At 43.0% G+C, this 17254-nt stretch overlaps 1 protein-coding gene across 1 annotated transcript in view; it reads right to left on the bottom strand.

Annotated features, from left to right (window-relative positions):
* The window catches only part of LOC120062390 (platelet-derived growth factor receptor beta-like), a 41945-nt gene extending 25858 nt beyond the window's left edge, over window positions 1-16087 (bottom strand). The window contains exon 1 of the mRNA XM_039012334.1: window positions 15775-16087. The gene's annotated coding sequence lies outside the window, so the exon portion shown is untranslated. The remainder of the gene's footprint in view (window positions 1-15774) is intronic.
* Window positions 16088-17254: the final 1167 nt, after the last annotated feature.

Genomic DNA, 17254 nt, shown 5'->3' with positions numbered 1-17254 from the left:
TCCTCTGACCCTCTCATCACGCTTCATAAAGCTCCATTCCTCACTCAGAGGCTTGACCTGGACATACAGTTGAATTCGGAAGTTTACATACACTTAGGTTGGAGTCATTAAGTCGGTTAGGACATCTACTTTGTGCATGACACAAGTAATTTTTCCAACAAATGTTTACAGAGAGATTATTTCACTTATAAATCACTGTATCACAATTCCAGTGGGTCAGAAGTTTACTTACACTAAGTTTGCCTTTAAACAGCTTGGAAAATTCCAGAAAATGATGTTATGGCTTTAGAAGCTTCTGATAGGCTAATTGACATAATTTGAGTCAATTGGAGGTGTACCTGTGCATGTATTTCAAGGCCTACATTCAAACTCAGTGCCTCTTTGCTTAACATCATGGGAAAATCAAAAGAAATCAGCCAAGACCTCAGAAAATAAATTGTAGACCTCCACAAGTCTGGTTCATTCATGGGAGCAATTTCCAAACGCCTGAAGGTACCACGTTCATCTGTACAAACAATAGTACGCAAGTATAAACACCATGGGACCACACAGCCGTCATACCGCTCAGGAAGGAGACACGTTCTGTCTCCTAGAGATGAACGTACTTTGGAGCGAAAAGTGCAAAACAATCCCAGAACAACAGCAAAGGACCTTGTGAAGATGCTGGAGGAAACAGGTACAAAAGTATCTATATCCACAGATTAAACGAGTCCTATATCGGCATAACCTGAAAGGCCGCTCAGCAAGGAAGAAGCCACTGCTCCAAAACTGGCATAAAAAAGCCAGACTATGGTTTGCAACTGCACATGGGGACAAAGACCGTACTTTTTCGAGAAATTTCCTCTGGTCTGATGAAACAAAAATAGAACTGTTCGGCCATAATGACCATCGTTATGTTTAGAGGAAAAATGGGGAGCCAAAGAACACCATCCCAACCGTGAAGCACAGGGGTGACAGCATGTTGTTGTGGGGGTGCTTTGCTGCAGGAGGGTCTGGTGCACTTCACAAAATAGATGGAATCATGAGGAAAGGAAAATTATGTGGATATATTGAAGCAACATCTCAAGACATCAGTCAGGAAGTTAAAGCTTGGTCGCAAATGGGTCTTCTAAATGGACAATGACCCCAAGCATACTTTCAAAGTTGTGGCAAAATGGCTTAAGGACAACAAAGTCAAGGTATTGGAGTGGACATCACAATGCCCTGACCTCAATCCCATAGAAAATTTGTGGGCAGACCTGAAAAAGCATGTGCGAGCAAGGAGGCCTACACTCCTGACTCAGTTACACCAGCTCTGTCAGGAGGAATGGGCCAAAATTCATCCAACTTATTGTGGGAAGCTTGTGGAAGGCTACTCGAAACGTTTGAACCAAGTTAAACAATTTAAAGGCAATGCTCCTTAACACTAATTGAGTGTATGTAAACTTCTGACCCACTGGGAATATGATGAAAGCTGAAATAAATAATTCTCTCTACTATTATTCTGACATTTCACATTCTTAAAATAAAATGGGGATCCTAACTGACCTAAAACAGGGAATTTTGACTATGATTAAATGTCAGGAATTGTGAAAAACTGAGTTTAAATGTATTTGGCTAAGGTGCATCTAAACTTCTGACTTCAACTGTAGGTATGTGTATATATATGCTGTGTGTATGTATGTATGTATGTATGTATGTATGTATGTATGTATGTATGTATGTATGTATGTATGTATGTATGTATGTATGTATGTATGTATGTATGTATGTATATTATTTTACTGCTCTAGGGATGTAATTATTGTTTCAATAACCTTATTTACTATTACGTATTGATTAACTTTTTATTTACATTTTTTCACTCTTTATGTGATCCGCAATGCAGAGAACGCCGGACGAAGAATAATCATTTAATTACCACAGTGAATTACTGTAATGTTTGTTTATGTGTTAGTTAATCCCATAAGGCAGGGGTGTCAAACTCATTCCACGGAGGGCCTAGTGTCTGCAGGTTTTTGGTTTTTCCTTTCAATAAAGCCCTAGACAACCAGGTGTGGGGAGTTCCTAACTAATTAGTGATGTTAATTCATCAATCAAGTACAAGGGAGGAGCGAAAACCCGCAGACACTCGGCCCCCCGTGGAATGAGTTTGACACCTGTGCCATAAGGGATGGGTTGCCAATTGGCGATTTGACACGAAAATACAATTTCATTCATTCATTCATTCGTTCATCTGCAGTTGAACCAGTTGATCCCAAAGGAGATGAATAAAAATACATTGACTTGGACCATAGTGACTTGATGCACATGAAGCAACACTGTTGAGTAACTTTTGGACAATGGGCAGCATAGTGATATCACAATCACCACACTAACCACAATTGGAATCGTACAATCTTGTTGCCATTAGGGAGGTATGAGTATTTTGGTATTTTATTAGGATCCCCATTAGCTGTTGCAAAAGCAGCAGCTATACTTCCTGGGGTCCACACAAAATATGAAACATGACATAATACAGAACATTAATAGACAAGAACAGCTCAAGGACAGAACTACATTAAAAAAATGTAAAGCCACACATAGCCTACATATCAATACATACACGCAAACTATCTAGGTCAAATAGGGGGGAGGCGTTGTGCCGTGAGGTGTTGCTTTATCTGTTTTTTGAAACCAGTATATTTATATTATATTATTATATTATTTGAGCAGTATGAGATGGAACAGAGTTCAATGCAATAATGGCTCTATATAATAATGTATACCTTCTTTAATTTGTTCTGGATTTGGGGACTGTGAAACGAACCCTGGTGGCATGTCTGGTGGGGTAAGTGTGTGTGTCAGATCTGTGTGTAAATTGACTATGCAAACAATTTGGGATTTTCAATACATTAATGTTTCGTATCAAAAGAAGTGATGCAGTCAGTCTCTTCTCAACTTTTAGCCAAGAGAGACGGGCATGCATAGTATTTATTTAATTCCTCTGACTACAATGAAGAGCAAGACGTGCCGCTCTGTCCTGGGCAATGTGCTGCTTAACTAGGTCTTTCTTCGCAGCACTGGACCGTATGACTGGACAATAATCAAGATTAGACAAAACTTGACCTGCAGAACTTGCTTTTTGGAGGGTGGTGTCAAAAAAGCAGAACATCTCTTTTTTACGGATAGACCTGTCCCCATCTTTACAACCATTGCATCTATATGTTTTGACCATGACAGTTTATAATCTAAGGTGATGCCAAGTCATTTAGTCACCTCAACTTGTTTAACAGCCACACCATTCATTACCAGATTCAGCTGAGGTCTAGAATTTAGGGAATGATTTGTACCAAATACAATGCTCTTAGTTTTAGAGATGTTCAGGACCAGTTTATTACTGGCCACCCATTCCAAAACAGACTGCAACTCTTTGTTAAGGGTTTCAGTGACTTCCTTAGCTGTGGTTGCTGATGTTGTATATGGTTGAATCATCAGCATACATGGACACACATGCTTTGTTTAATGCCAGTGGCAGGTCGTTGGTAAAAATAGAAAACAGTAGAGGGCCTAGAGAACTGCCCTGCGGTACACCACACGTTACATGTTTCACATTAGAGACGCTTCCATTAAAGAAAACCCTTTGAGTTCTATTAGATAGATAGCTCTGAATCCACGATATGGCAGAGGTTGAAAAGCCATAACACATATATTTTTTCAGCAACAGGTTATGGTCAAAAATATCAAAGGCTGCACTGAAATCTAACAGTACTTCTCCCACAATCTTATTATCAATTTATTTCAACCAATCATCAGTCATTTGTGTCAGTGCAGTACATGTTGAGTGTCCTTCTCTATAAGCATGCTGAAAGTCTGTTGTTTGTTTTCTTGTTTACAGAGAAAGAGCATTGTATTTGGTCAAACACTATTTTTTCCAACAGTTTGCTTAGCAAGCTTATAGGTCTGATGTTAGAACCAGTAAAAGCTGCTTTACCACTCTTGAGTGATGACACAATTATCATTAGTTTCCATGGTAAGCAATGTTCTTTCTTCATTGTGATGCTACAATTGAAGGGTGTTATCAGGCTTGAGTAGCCAAATACAGTGATCTAGGACTTGATGTCCCATTCCCCCATTGGCCATGGGTGAAGAAAAGTGTTTGCATTAGAGATGTCATAGTAATCCCCATGCAGAATAAACTGTGTTCCCAGAGCGTAAGCTTTCCCAGGGATGCTGGTATTCCCAGCATTCATTACTAACCCCACCACACTCAAAGTGTCACCCCCCCCCATCCCCCTGACATGGAAGATGGTTCGGCCCAACCCCACCAGGGAGCATGCAGGCGGCCAGGCCCACGCACAGGCCAGGATACAGTTAGTGTGTAAACTGACTTCCCTCAGCAGCCTTTAAACTTTCTGTATCTCTGGGGATTATCTATATATACTGGGCTGTGTTTGAGTTAGACATCTGGCAATGATGTTGCAGTCAGTATATGATGAGGTGGGAACCACTTTCCCAATCACATTTGCAAACGAGCGTATTCCTTACTGAGTGAGTGTGTCCCGAGGGGAAGCGGGAGGCAGTGTTTGAAAAAATTAAAAATAAGACGTTCAATAACAAAAGACAGAAATGTTTCCAAAAAAGCTTCTCTGAGCACATCTGGAGAGCCTTGACTTCCTGTATGGGGAAACATGCAGCCCTGTGTGGGTGTGAGGGGGTGATGAATCAGTGATGCTGCAGACCACCAAGACCACTGGCCAGACACATAGCACAGGCCAGAGACTGAACACAGCACAGGCCAGAGACTGAACAGAGCACAGGCCAGAGACTGAACAGAGCACAGGCCAGAGACTGAACAGAGCACAGGCCAGAGACTGAACAGAGCACAGGCCAGAGACTGAACACAGCACAGGCCAGAGACTGAACACAGCACAGGCCAGAGACTGAACAGAGCACAGGCCAGAGACTGAACAGAGCACAGGCCAGAGACTGAACAGAGCACAGGCCAGAGACTGAACAGAGCACAGGCCAGAGACTGAACACAGCACAGGCCAGAGACTGAACACAGACCAGGCCAGTGACTGAACACAGCACAGGCCAGAGACTGAACACAGCACAGGCCAGAGACTGAACACGGCACAGGCCAGAGACTGAACACAGCACAGGCCAGAGACTGAAAACAGCACAGGCCAGAGAATGAACACAGCACAGGCCAGAGACTGAACACAGCACAGGCCAGAGACTGAACACAGCACAGGCCAGAGACTGAACACAGCACAGGCCAGAGACTGAACACGGCACAGGCCAGAGACTGAACACAGCACAGGCCAGAGACTGAAAACAGCACAGGCCAGAGAATGAACACGGCACAAGAAAACTAGAGACAGAGAGAAGCACAAAACAAAGGACAACACAGGTTGAAACAGACAAATGAACACATACCAATGTGAAAACTCGAAACAGGACAACACAAGGGACAGAATATGAATCAGATCAAACACATTGTGGAACAGAAGAACAAGAGATACCTCAACAATGGATTGAACACAACCTCAGACGTTACAAACAAAACAGAGAAGTGACATGCTTACAGGCCGAACACAGTTTATGATACAATACCACAAAGACAGGAGAACAGTACAGAATAGAGAACAAACACAAAGCATACTGTCTATCCTCAACACGTTTACAGGACAAGAACAAAGCAAACCTCTCTAACTTTGTGGTCACCTTTTTCCATTACAGAACTGTGCAGTGATATAACTAGTGTAGTGGTCAACAGTATGACTAACAGCAAAAACTATACAGTACATGGAGGGGACAACTTCCAAATCACAGAACTAATAGTAGCATACGTGTACACATCATTGTCATCCCCCAGCTCTTTCTGGAGCCCTCTTGAGATAACAGAGTCAGTCTCTGACATTGACCCTAAAGCAGGCCCTTGGCATGGTCTGTGGGAAAAATGTTTATCCAGAGTGTCCTTGTTAAAATAAACCTCTTTTTTTTATCATTCCTCACAGAGGAACTCAATCCCCCTGAGACAAGACTCCTGGTCTCCGAGCATCTGAACCACAATGAACTGCTTCCATCCTCCCTCTCTCACCTAACGCTGCCTCAACCTAAGTCTTATCCTCTTTGACTTTCCCACTGGGCACAGACGTCATTTCAACATCTAGTTTGGATTAAATTTGGTTGAGTTTTCAACTAACGTGAATTCCACGTGAAATCCACCACGTCATTGGATTTAGGTTAAAATCTGTTGGGGGGGGGGGGGGGGGGAGTCAATTCCCTGATGTCGATGACTTTTTGCAAATCCAATTTGTTTTCCACATTGATTCAATGTCATCACATTAACTTTTTATTGTGAAATGACATGCAAACCAAGTTGATTCAGCCAGTTTTTGCCTAGTGGGTAAGGAGAGACAGTAAAACGAAGGTCTGACATGCCCAAACCCACACCCAAAATAGGGAGATTTTTGTGTGAGATTTCAGTCCAGATATATAGTATCTTCAGCATGCTATACATACTGTACACGGCAGGACATTTCATCTACTGTGGCACTGGGTGTGTGGTCTATACAGTACAGTACTTCACTATTCTCACAGAGAATTTCCCTGTGCTGTAGGACATCCAAACTTGTAGTATATTCAAGGTTAAAAAAATATTTTTTATTTCCACTTAAAAATGTCAGACTTGATTTGCCCTGACGGAAAATGTATCAACCCCTACAAAAATGTCAGTTAATTATAATCCACATAATAATTCACATTTCCTGTTAATGCAGGATTGTTTTCAAGCTGTGAGAAACGAGTCAAATGAACATATGACACCTGTACCATAACCACTCTGTCAGTCTGTGAGAGGGGCTATAAGTAACACTTCTGGTGTAGGACCATATTCCATCCATAAATGTAGTGTGTAAACAATATGTCACTGGAACACAGATGTATTCTATTGCAGATACATCTACATGACAGTTGTTTAACATTCTTGAATTGACCTATTTCTACAAGTGACGCATTTATTATTAGGTTTGCACTTTGGTTTTGATCATGGCTGTAAGAACAGCTTCAGAAGTGCCAGACGACACAGACTAAATCAGAAAGACTTCACCATCGCGGAAATAACATACATTTTTCGCACTTCTGAAACTTGTCTGGCACTGTGTCGCAGTGTCTTTGGCAAATGAACTGTAACTTGTGTTTATAGGACCAACAACACCTGATTAACTCAGCTTTACAAGCCTAATGGATCTTAGCTTTCCAGCAATTATACTACTGACCCTTTGGTAAAGGTCACACAGATAATCTTCTATAGACTAACTGTTACAGTGCAGTATTCAGACCCCTTGACTTTATTCAAATTTTGTTACGTTACAGCCTTATTCTAAAATTGGTTAAATTGTTTTTTTTCCCTCATCAATCTACACACAATACCCCATAATGACAAAGCAAAAACTATTTTTTCGAAATTTCAGCAAATACATAAAACAACAACTGAAATATCACATTTACATAATTATTCAGACACTTTACGCAGTAATTTGTTGAAGCACCTTTGGCAGCACCTTCTCCCATTCCTCTCTGCAGATCCTCTCAAGCTCCATCAGGTTGGATGGGGAGCGTTGCTGCACAGCTATTTTCAGGTCTCTCCAGAGATTTTCAATCGGTTTCAAGTCCAGGCTCTGGCTGGGCCACTCAAGGACATTCAGCCACTTGTCCCGAAGCCACTCCTGCGTTGTTTTGGCTGTGTGCTTAGGGTCATTGTCCTGTTGAAAGGTGAACCTTTGCCCCATTCTGAGGTCCTGAGCGCTCTGGAGCAGGTTTTCATCAAGGATCTCTCTGTACTTTGCTTTGTTCATCTTTGCCTCGATCTTGACTAGTCTCCCTGCCACGGAAAAACATCCCCGCAGCATGATGCTGCCACCACCATGTTTCACCTTAGGGATGGTGCCAGGTTTCCTCCAGACGTGAAGCTTGGCATTCAGGCCAAAGAGTTCAATCTTGGTTTCATCAGACCAGAGAATCTTGTTTCTCATGGTCTGAGAGTCTTTAGGTGCCTTTTGGAAAACTCTAAGCGAGCTGTCATGTGCCTTTTATTGAGGAGTGGCTTCCGTCTGGCCACTCTACCATAAAGGCCTGATTAGTGGAGTGCTGCAGAGATGGTTGTCCTTCTGGAAGGTTCTCCAATCTCCACAGAGGAACTCTGGAGCTCTGTCAGAGTGACCATGGGGTTCTTAGTCACCTCCCTCCCCCAATTGCTCAGTTTGGCCAGGCGACTTGCTCTAGGAAGAGTCTTGGTGGTTCCAAACGTCTTCCATTTCCGAATGATGTCGGCCACTGTGTTCTTGGGTTCCTTCAATGCTGTAGACATTTTTTGGTACCCTTCCCCAAATCTGTGCCTCAACAAAATCATGTCTCTGAGCTCTACAGACAATTCCTTTGACCTCATGGCTTGGTTTTTGCTCTGACATGCACTGTCAACTGAGGGACCTGTCTATATATGGTCCCACAGTTGACAGTGCATGTCCAATCAATTGAATTTACCACAGGTGAACTCCAATCAAGATGTATAAACATCTCAAGGATGATCAATGGAAACAGGATGCATCTGAGCTCCATTTCGAGTCTCATAGCAAAGGGTCTGAAGACTTACGTAAATAAGGTACTTCTGTTTTATAAAAACCTGTTTTCTCATTGTCATTATAGGGTATTGTGTGTAGATTGCTAAGAATTTGTATTTATTTAATCCATTTCATAATAAGGCTGTAACGTAATAAAATGTATAAAAAGTCAAGGGGTCTTAATACTTTCTGAACGCACTCTAACTTCCCTCTCTGTACAGTACGTGTACTACAGTTTCTGCCAAGATGTCTGGACCTTCGTGGCACAGGTGGTAGTGTGGTAGTGTGTGCTAGGGACGTTGATTCATGCACCACTCCAGCTGTTCCCCCTAAATCACAACATTACTATCAAAGTCCAAGATGCAAATTGAATGAGACATTAGAGGAATGCAAAGAAACTGTTATGTTAACAAAAAGTCCCTTGCTTTAATTTTTCCCCTTCTCAAAATTCACCGCAGTGGTGTTGGATTATCATGGGTAAACATATCTGGTGTCTGAACTGAAGGGCCCTACCGCAACAGAAGTGTGTCAGACTTGTTGTTTGGAAGCTGTGGGTTCAGGCTAGCTCCTATATAAATGAAGCTGTAAATGCTGTCGAGAAGGCTGGGGAGGGGAGGGGAGGGCACCGCCAGAAGAGGACTGGCCACCCCTCATAGCCTGGTTCCTCTCGAGGTTTCTTCCTAGGTTTTGGCCTTTCTAGGGAGTTTTTCCTAGCCACCGTGCTTCTACACCTGCATTGCTTGCTGTTTGGGGTTTTAGGCTGGGTTTCTGTACAGCACTTTGAGATATCAGCTGATGTAAGAAGGGCTATATAAATAAATTTGATTTGATTTAGAGTAGAGTAGAGTAGAGTAGAGTAGAGTAGAGTAGAGTAGAGTAGAGTAGAGTAGAGTAGAGTAGAGTAGAGGAGAGGAGAGGAGAGGAGAGGAGAGGAGAGGAGAGGAGAGGAGAGGAGAGGAGAGGAGGGAGGGAAGAGGAGAAGAGAGGAGGGGAGAAGAGAGGGTAGGAGAGGAGAGGAGAGGAGTGGAGAGGAGGGGAACTGAGAGGAGATGAGGGGGTTATGGTAAAACCAGTGTTTAAAGGGGTGCTAGTCTTCAGATGTGGCTGACGTTTGATATCTGATTAATGATCTTGTTTGCGACTCATTTGAAAAACAAAATGAAGGAAAGGGCTTGAAAAGCATTAACAAGGAAAAAACTATCTATCTATCTATCTATCTATCTATCTATCTATCTATCTATCTATCTATCTATCTATCTATCTATCTATCTATCTATCTATCTATCTATCTATCTATCTATCTATCTATCTATCTATCTATCTATCTATCTATCTATCTATCTATCTATCTATCTATCTATCTATCTATCTACTGTATCTATCACTTCCAATGGGACATCATCATTTGTGTCTGAGGCCAGCCAATGATATAATGTTATAAAAAGACTAAGGGCAGAGTTCCAGTAAAATGACAACTGAAAACCCTTAGTGAAGTCTTCCCACTCAGAGGGACAATACCGGATGTAGACACTGAAAACTAACCCCAGCCCTCTTCCCTCTACACCCTCACCCCACTTCACTAAGCCCACCCCATCTGGCAAGTCAAACACCCCTCACCCCCAGCCCAAACACTTAAAGGAATAGCAGACCCCCCACCCAATAACCTTCCCCTGCCCCGTGAGAAATAAAGGACACCTACACACACACACCCCTCAAATAAAGGAAAGAAAAAGAAACAGATGAATACAATTACAGCTCTGACTGGCTTTAAATTCATCTAGTTTTCCATGGCAGCTTCCAACAATACAGCAGAGAGAGAGAGAGAGAGAGAGAGAGGAAGTCAGGGAGAGAGGAAGTGAGGGAGAGAGGAACGGAAAGTGAGAGAGAGAGAGCGAGGGAGAAAGAGAGAGAGGGAAAGATAGATAGAGAGAGAGAGAGAGAGAAGGAAGGAAGGAAGGAAGGAAGGAAGGAAGGAAGGAAGGAAGGAAGGAAGGAAGGAAGGAAGGAAGGAAGGAAGGAAGGAAGGAAGGAAGGAAGGAAGGAAGGAAGGAAGGAAGGACGGACGGAAAGAGAGAAAGAGAGATGAAGAAAAAAGTTAGCCCAGTTTGTTAGTTTGTGCATCACAGCAGCTTTAGTCTCTGGGGGTCAACTGATCTTTCAGATTAGACATATTCAAATGAAACAATAATTTTTTGTGTTTTAATGAGATACTTATATAGTGGTTATTTTGTCTTTCCATCCCTAAGACAAAGCCTTATTACTCTGTAACAAAGCCTTATTACTCTGTAACAAAGCCGTATTACTCTGTAACAAAGCCGTATTACTCTGTAACAAAACCTTATTACTCTGTAACAAAACCTTATTACTCTGTAACAAAGCCTTATTACTCTGTAACAAAGCCTTATTACTCTGTAACAACACGTTATTACTCTGTAACAAAGCCTTATTACTCTGTAACAAAACCTTATTACTCTGTAACAACACGTTATTACTCTGTAACAAAGCCTTATTACTCTGTAACAAAACCTTATTACTCTGTAACAAAACCTTATTACTCTGTAACAAAGCCTTATTACTCTGTAACAAAACCTTATTACTCTGTAACAAAACCTTATTACTCTGTAACAAAACCTTATTACTCTGTAACAAAACCTTATTACTCTGTAACAAAGCCTTATTACTCTGTAACAAAGCCTTATTACTCTGTAACAAAACCTTATTACTCTGTAACAAAACGTTATTACTCTGTAACAAAGCCTTATTACTCTGTAACAAAGCCTTATTACTCTGTAACAAAACCTTATTACTCTGTAACAACACCTTATTACTCTGTAACAAAGCCTTATTACTCTGTAACAAAGCCTTATTACTCTGTAACAAAACATTATTACTCTGTAACAAAACCTTATTACTCTGTAACAAAGCCTTATTACTCTGTAACAAAGCCTTATTACTCTGTAACAAAACCTTATTACTCTGTAACAAAGCCTTATTACTCTGTAACAAAGCCTTATTACTCTGTAACAAAACCTTATTACTCTGTAACAAAACCTTATTACTCTGTAACAAAACCTTATTACTCTGTAACAAAGCCTTATTACTCTGTAACAAAACCTTATTACTCTGTAACAAAACCTTATTACTCTGTAACAAAGCCTTATTTTTTTTTAAATATGTTTTATTTAAATTGAACCTAAATTCTTATTTACAATGACTGCCTACCCCGGCCAAACCCGGACGACGCTGGGCCAATTGTAAGCCGCCCTACGGGTGTAGTGAGGTGCGTACTGGCGTCAGAGAAGTCAGGCGCAGGAGAGCGAAAACTGATTTACAACGGTGTCGTTTAATATCCATAAACCACCGTCAACAGAACAACACAATAAATGGGTCAAACAAAACCCTGTACAAACCAGCATACCGTTGCATAAGCACCACAAGAAACAATTACCGACAAGGACATGGGGGGAACAGAGGGTTAAATACACAACATGTAATTGATGGAATTGGAATCAGGTGTGATGGAAGACAAGACAAAACCAATGGAAAATCAAAAGTGGATCAGCGATGGCTAGAAGGTCGGTGACTTCGACCGCCGAAAGCCGCCCGGACAAGGAGAGGGACCAACTTCGACAGAAGTCGTGACAATGGGACTCGGCCAGATGTGATACAGCCTGGATCCAAACCAGGGACTGTAGTGACGCCTCTTGCACTGAGAGGCAGTGCCTTAGACCGCTGCGCCACTTGGGAGTACTCTGTGTTATTACTCTGTTACAAAGCCTTATTACTTCGTTGCGAAGCCTTATTACTCTGTAACGAAGCTTTTATGAACCCTTCTATTTCTAATGTCCTCCTCCTCAGCTGGATAGCTCTCAGATATGATGCAGCTGCTTCTCTTAGTGTTGTTGTGTGGGAGGTGGGACAGAAAGGAGTGGTCATTAGTGGCCTATGTTCTAATGACTCTGTCAGTGGAATGTTTAGTACTGAGAAGGAGGGAGGAGGAGGAGGGAGGTGGAGGAGGAGGAGGAGGAGGGAGGAGGAGGAGAATGAGGAGGAGGAGGAGGGAAGATGAGGAGGAGGAGGAGGAGGAGGAGAATGAGGGGAGGAGGAGGGAGGACGAGCAGGGAGGTGGAGGAGGAGGATGAGGAGGAGAATGAGGGGAGGAGGAGGGAAGATGAGGAGTAGGAGGAGGAGGCGGAGGAGAATGAGGGGAGGAGGAGGGAGGACGAGCAGGGAGGAGGAGGATGAGGATGAGGAGTGAGGAGGAGAATAAGGAGGAGGAGAATGAGGAGGAGGAAGGCGAGGAAGGCGTATGCTTTGAGTAGCGGGCTCTGGCCTTACTGGAGTCAGAGTGGTATCTCTTAGTCCAGAAGTATGAAGGTGATACATAATGAATCAATGGATGATTGACTGCTGGGAGATGATTAATAAATTCTTTGTTCTGAGGATAATGAAGATGAGGCTTGCAGTGTTGATCTCTACTGTAAGGCTCTTGTTGGAGTAAAAGTTTAAATGGCAACACTTAGAGAGAGAGAGCTAAATGCCAGGTGGAAAAGCCTTTATTAGTACCAATATCTAAACAGCATTAGTGTCTGTGCTTGATTCTAAACAAGTATGGCTTTGACTGAAAAATATCAATCACTGTATAGACAGCATGGGGCTTATTCAATGTGCTGCAAAATGTGTAGCTGTAAGTTACCACACTGGTACTTCAGACCATATGGGTCAGTGTCTGTGAGCCGCCTGTTGAAATAGATACACTGCATGTCTTCTGCATGGCCATAATGTAAAGCACATTTCTCAGTTTAGCTGGTACGCAGGGAGTACTGCTCTGAGAGCCAGGACACAGCTGATGACCAATGGGGGAGGGGAGAGGAGGAGGGGAGGGGAGAGGAGAGGAGTGGAGAAGAGGGGATGGGAGGAAAGGGAAGGGGTTTAGAGGAGGGGAGAGGAAAGGGAGAGAGGTGAGGGGAGAAGGGAGGGGAGGTCTGTACACTCTTAGAAAAAAGGGGAGCAAAAGGGTTCTTCGGCTGTCCCCATAGGATAACCCTTTTTGGTTCCAGGTAGAACCCCTTTTAGTTCCAGGTAGAACCCCTTTTGGGTTCCATGTAGAACCCTCTGTGTTGCAGGTAGAACCCAAAAGGAAACCAAAAAGGGTTCTTCAAAGGGTTCTCCTATGGGGACAGCCAAAGAACCCTTTTAGGTTTTAGATAGTACCTTTATTTTCAAAAAGTGTAGTACTACACCAGAGCAGGGAGAACTCTCTCTCTCCCCAACATACCAACCCCCTGACACACTGTAAGAAAAAATCCCCACAACGCTCAAAACTTGTCTTAATTTTAACTTCTGGACGTTTTAGAATGTGAGAGAGAATAGATTTAGCATAGGTTTAACATAGCATGTTAGTGATAAACTGCTCTAAGATAGAGGAGAATTATAAAACAATACATTAAAACATTCATTCTAAGATAATATGAACACAATTATTTAAGATGCATGCAATAAATATCCAAAAGTCTCGTGACCAGATGGTTACCCAAGATAAAGAACAGTACATCAAAGAGGAAGGGAGACAACATAAAACATGCTAACATCGGTTCTTTCAAACGGAACCATTTGCATTACTGTGCTTGAGTGTTGTCTGTTTGTGGCACTACTACGTAAACTGGCCCATGCCAGAGCACCGGCATACCAAACGCTTAGAGCACATAGTCATAGAACAGCAGTCTCAGGAGGACAACATCTGTTGGATGACAGAGTAACATGCCACACATGTTTGTGTTACGAGAAGAGATGACTACTATAACCCTGCAGTATGTCATATGTATGCCAGCTCAGCAACTGAAACCTCCACAGTGATGGGGTCTGTGGGGATGAGTCAGAGAGCAGTATGTTCCTATGAATGTCTCTTCTATGGTCGGATGACACAGATACAACTCACTGGTTTGCAAGAGCCATACGCTCACCACGAACGAAGTTTAAACTACGTAGTACACTTATTAACATGAAGACCACTTTATTGGTCAAATGCACACAAGGTCCAGACAAAATGTGACTTCCGCTTTTAACCCAACCCCTCCAAAAGATACACACACATATACACACCAGAGGAGGCTGGTGGAAGGAGCTATAGGAGGGCGTGCTCATTGGAATGGCTGGAATAGAATAAATGGAACCGTATTAAACACATCAAACATATGGAAACCATACGTTTGAGTCCATTCCATTCCAGGCACTACAATGAGCACATCCTCCTATAGCTCCCCCCACCAGCCTCCCCTGCCACACTGGGCTCCCGGGGAACACTATGTGGTTTAACAGCACAGAGTTGTCTCCTCAACTGAAGACTGAGGACTCCAATGAAGTGAATGATGCTATGATAATGCTCCATGGCTGTCAGTGGCTCCCCTGTGTAGCTATGCGTACAAGATTGATTCTGTTAAGGTCATTCACACAGGGATGCAGGGCACCAATGGGTCCCTGGTGGGGACCGGCGCTTCACCAAGGGTGAGTTGAGAGAGCTGTACAAACAGCCCCTTTAGCACTAACGCACAAAGTGGCCAAGGTACACAGTGTGTGTGTTCGTGTGTGTGTGTGTCGGACACCCCGGGACTCCTTGTCAAGCGTATCGTCTATAGTGAGAATGTAAACATTGTTAAAGTTACGTGGCGGTGACAGACAAGCAGACATGTGTACAGAGATGCTCCACCATGTTGTAAAATACCTCTACAACCAAGATGTTGTTGACTCAGGTTTGTCACTCCATAGACATTCAAATGTGTAGAATGTGCATACAAGTGTAAGCATCACAAACATACCCCCCCCCCCTCAACACACACACATTCACAAGGGTGTAAGACATCTCATGATATTAAACAGACATTTCGGTATGCACAATTCAGCAAAAATAAATAATTATCCTTTGACAATCATTGTACAATAAATATGTTTTAAGAAGAGATGTCATTATCCAGCTGTGGACAGCTACAGTACAGTAGTGCATGACTGAGGTGACTGAGGTGACTGAGGTGACACACATTAGTTGGATTAGTTCTAATGGGATCTCTGTCTCGACTGATTTAATTTACACTTCCTTCATGTCCAGTAAATCAGTCTCTGTTATAGCTGTCAAACATGTGTTAGTCAAGGTGAGAAAACTGTAAAGAGCCAACAAGACGGGACATCCTCTTACCTTCAGTGTATCAGTTCTCTGCTGTGTCTTGGCTCCTAAAACATGATCGAGTCTCTGTTAGTGTCTCTTTTTCTCTCTCCCTTTTTTTTCTCTCTCCCTCTTTTTCTTTTTCTCTCCAACGCTCTCTCTACCAGAGAAGTGCTCTAGCCGGCGGTCAGTCGCCTTCTGAGGACGGAGTCTCCAGCCAGTTGTGTTTTTAGGGGTTGGACTAGATCCCTCTGAAGTGCAGGGCTGTAGTGTTGTGGGTTAGAGTTACTCTCCAGTGTCCTGGGAGTTCCACCGGAGGAGGGACCACTCTGAGCTCTCTGGTTACATAGTCACATCACAGGGGATCTCCTCTGCTCTGCTCTGCTCTGCTCTGCTCTGCTCTCCTCTCCTCTCCTCTCCTCTCCTCTCCTCTCCTCTCCTCTCACACACTGATAAAGCCAGCCTACTGCTCTGCCGAACAGTGAACAGAGACATACACTCTGTCTCTCTCTCAGAGGATAGTGTCAGTGGTCCACAACTGCTGAGCCTCTAACACACGGAGAGGGAGAGATGGAGGGAGAGAGAGAGAGAGAGAGAGAGAGAGAGAGAGAAAGGGGAGGGAGGTAGAGAGAGTGAGAGGGGGGAGGGAGAGAGACGGAGGAAGACAGAGGGGGGAGATGTAGAGAGAAGGGGATAACTGCGAAAAAGAGTAAGAGAAAAACACAATGAAGTGATTTGTTTGAGGTGTAACTGAAGCAGTTCCGACAGTCTCCACTAGCAACAGGACTGGACTGCCCCTAGGAGTCAAAACAAGCACAAGAGTTAGAGAGAGAGAAAGAGAGAGAGAGAGAGAGAGAGAAAGAAAGAGAAAGAGAGGGAGAGAGGGAGAAAGAGAGAGAACGAGAGAGAGAGAACGAGAGAGGTCCACAAGAAAACACCTCAGTGCCATGCAATAGAAATAAAATATAAAACAAGTCTCTCTTTCTCAGTGGAATAACTCAGCTTCACTTTCTGTAATAATCACCCCATCTACATAAAGTATGAAAGAGAGAGAACAGCAGGTTTGAGACCACAGGAGGTTTGTATGGTGCATAAGAGCTCTGTTTTCAGCTTGAAAGAATGTCTCTCTCTCTTACAGTCACACCTTCCCTCTCTTCATCTCACCCCCCATCCCTCTGTTTCTTTCTGTGTCTCTCTCTCTCATCGTCAAAAAAATACAAGTTTTAAAATGGAAAGAAGACGGGGCGTCCGGGAATGTGTGCGGTTTAGTCTGTCTCTGCAGTAGCATGGTTTAGTCTGTCTCTGCAGTAGCATGGTTTAGTCTGTCTCTGCAGTAGCATGGTTTAGTCTGTCTCTGCAGTAGCATGGACTCAACAACATTATGAAACGTTGTTGCTCTTGCAGCAGCAGCACACATCAAAATAGAATGAATAGAATTGGAGGCGCTAACCCTGACAATTTGACTGGTAAACGCATGGGTACACTCGCAATAGATCCCCACACTGGAGGTGTC

The sequence above is a fragment of the Salvelinus namaycush genome, chromosome 17, assembly GCF_016432855.1.
Source record: "Salvelinus namaycush isolate Seneca chromosome 17, SaNama_1.0, whole genome shotgun sequence".
Classification (NCBI taxonomy): Eukaryota; Metazoa; Chordata; class Actinopteri; order Salmoniformes; family Salmonidae; genus Salvelinus; species Salvelinus namaycush.
This window is presented reverse-complemented; position numbering and strand designations above follow the sequence as displayed.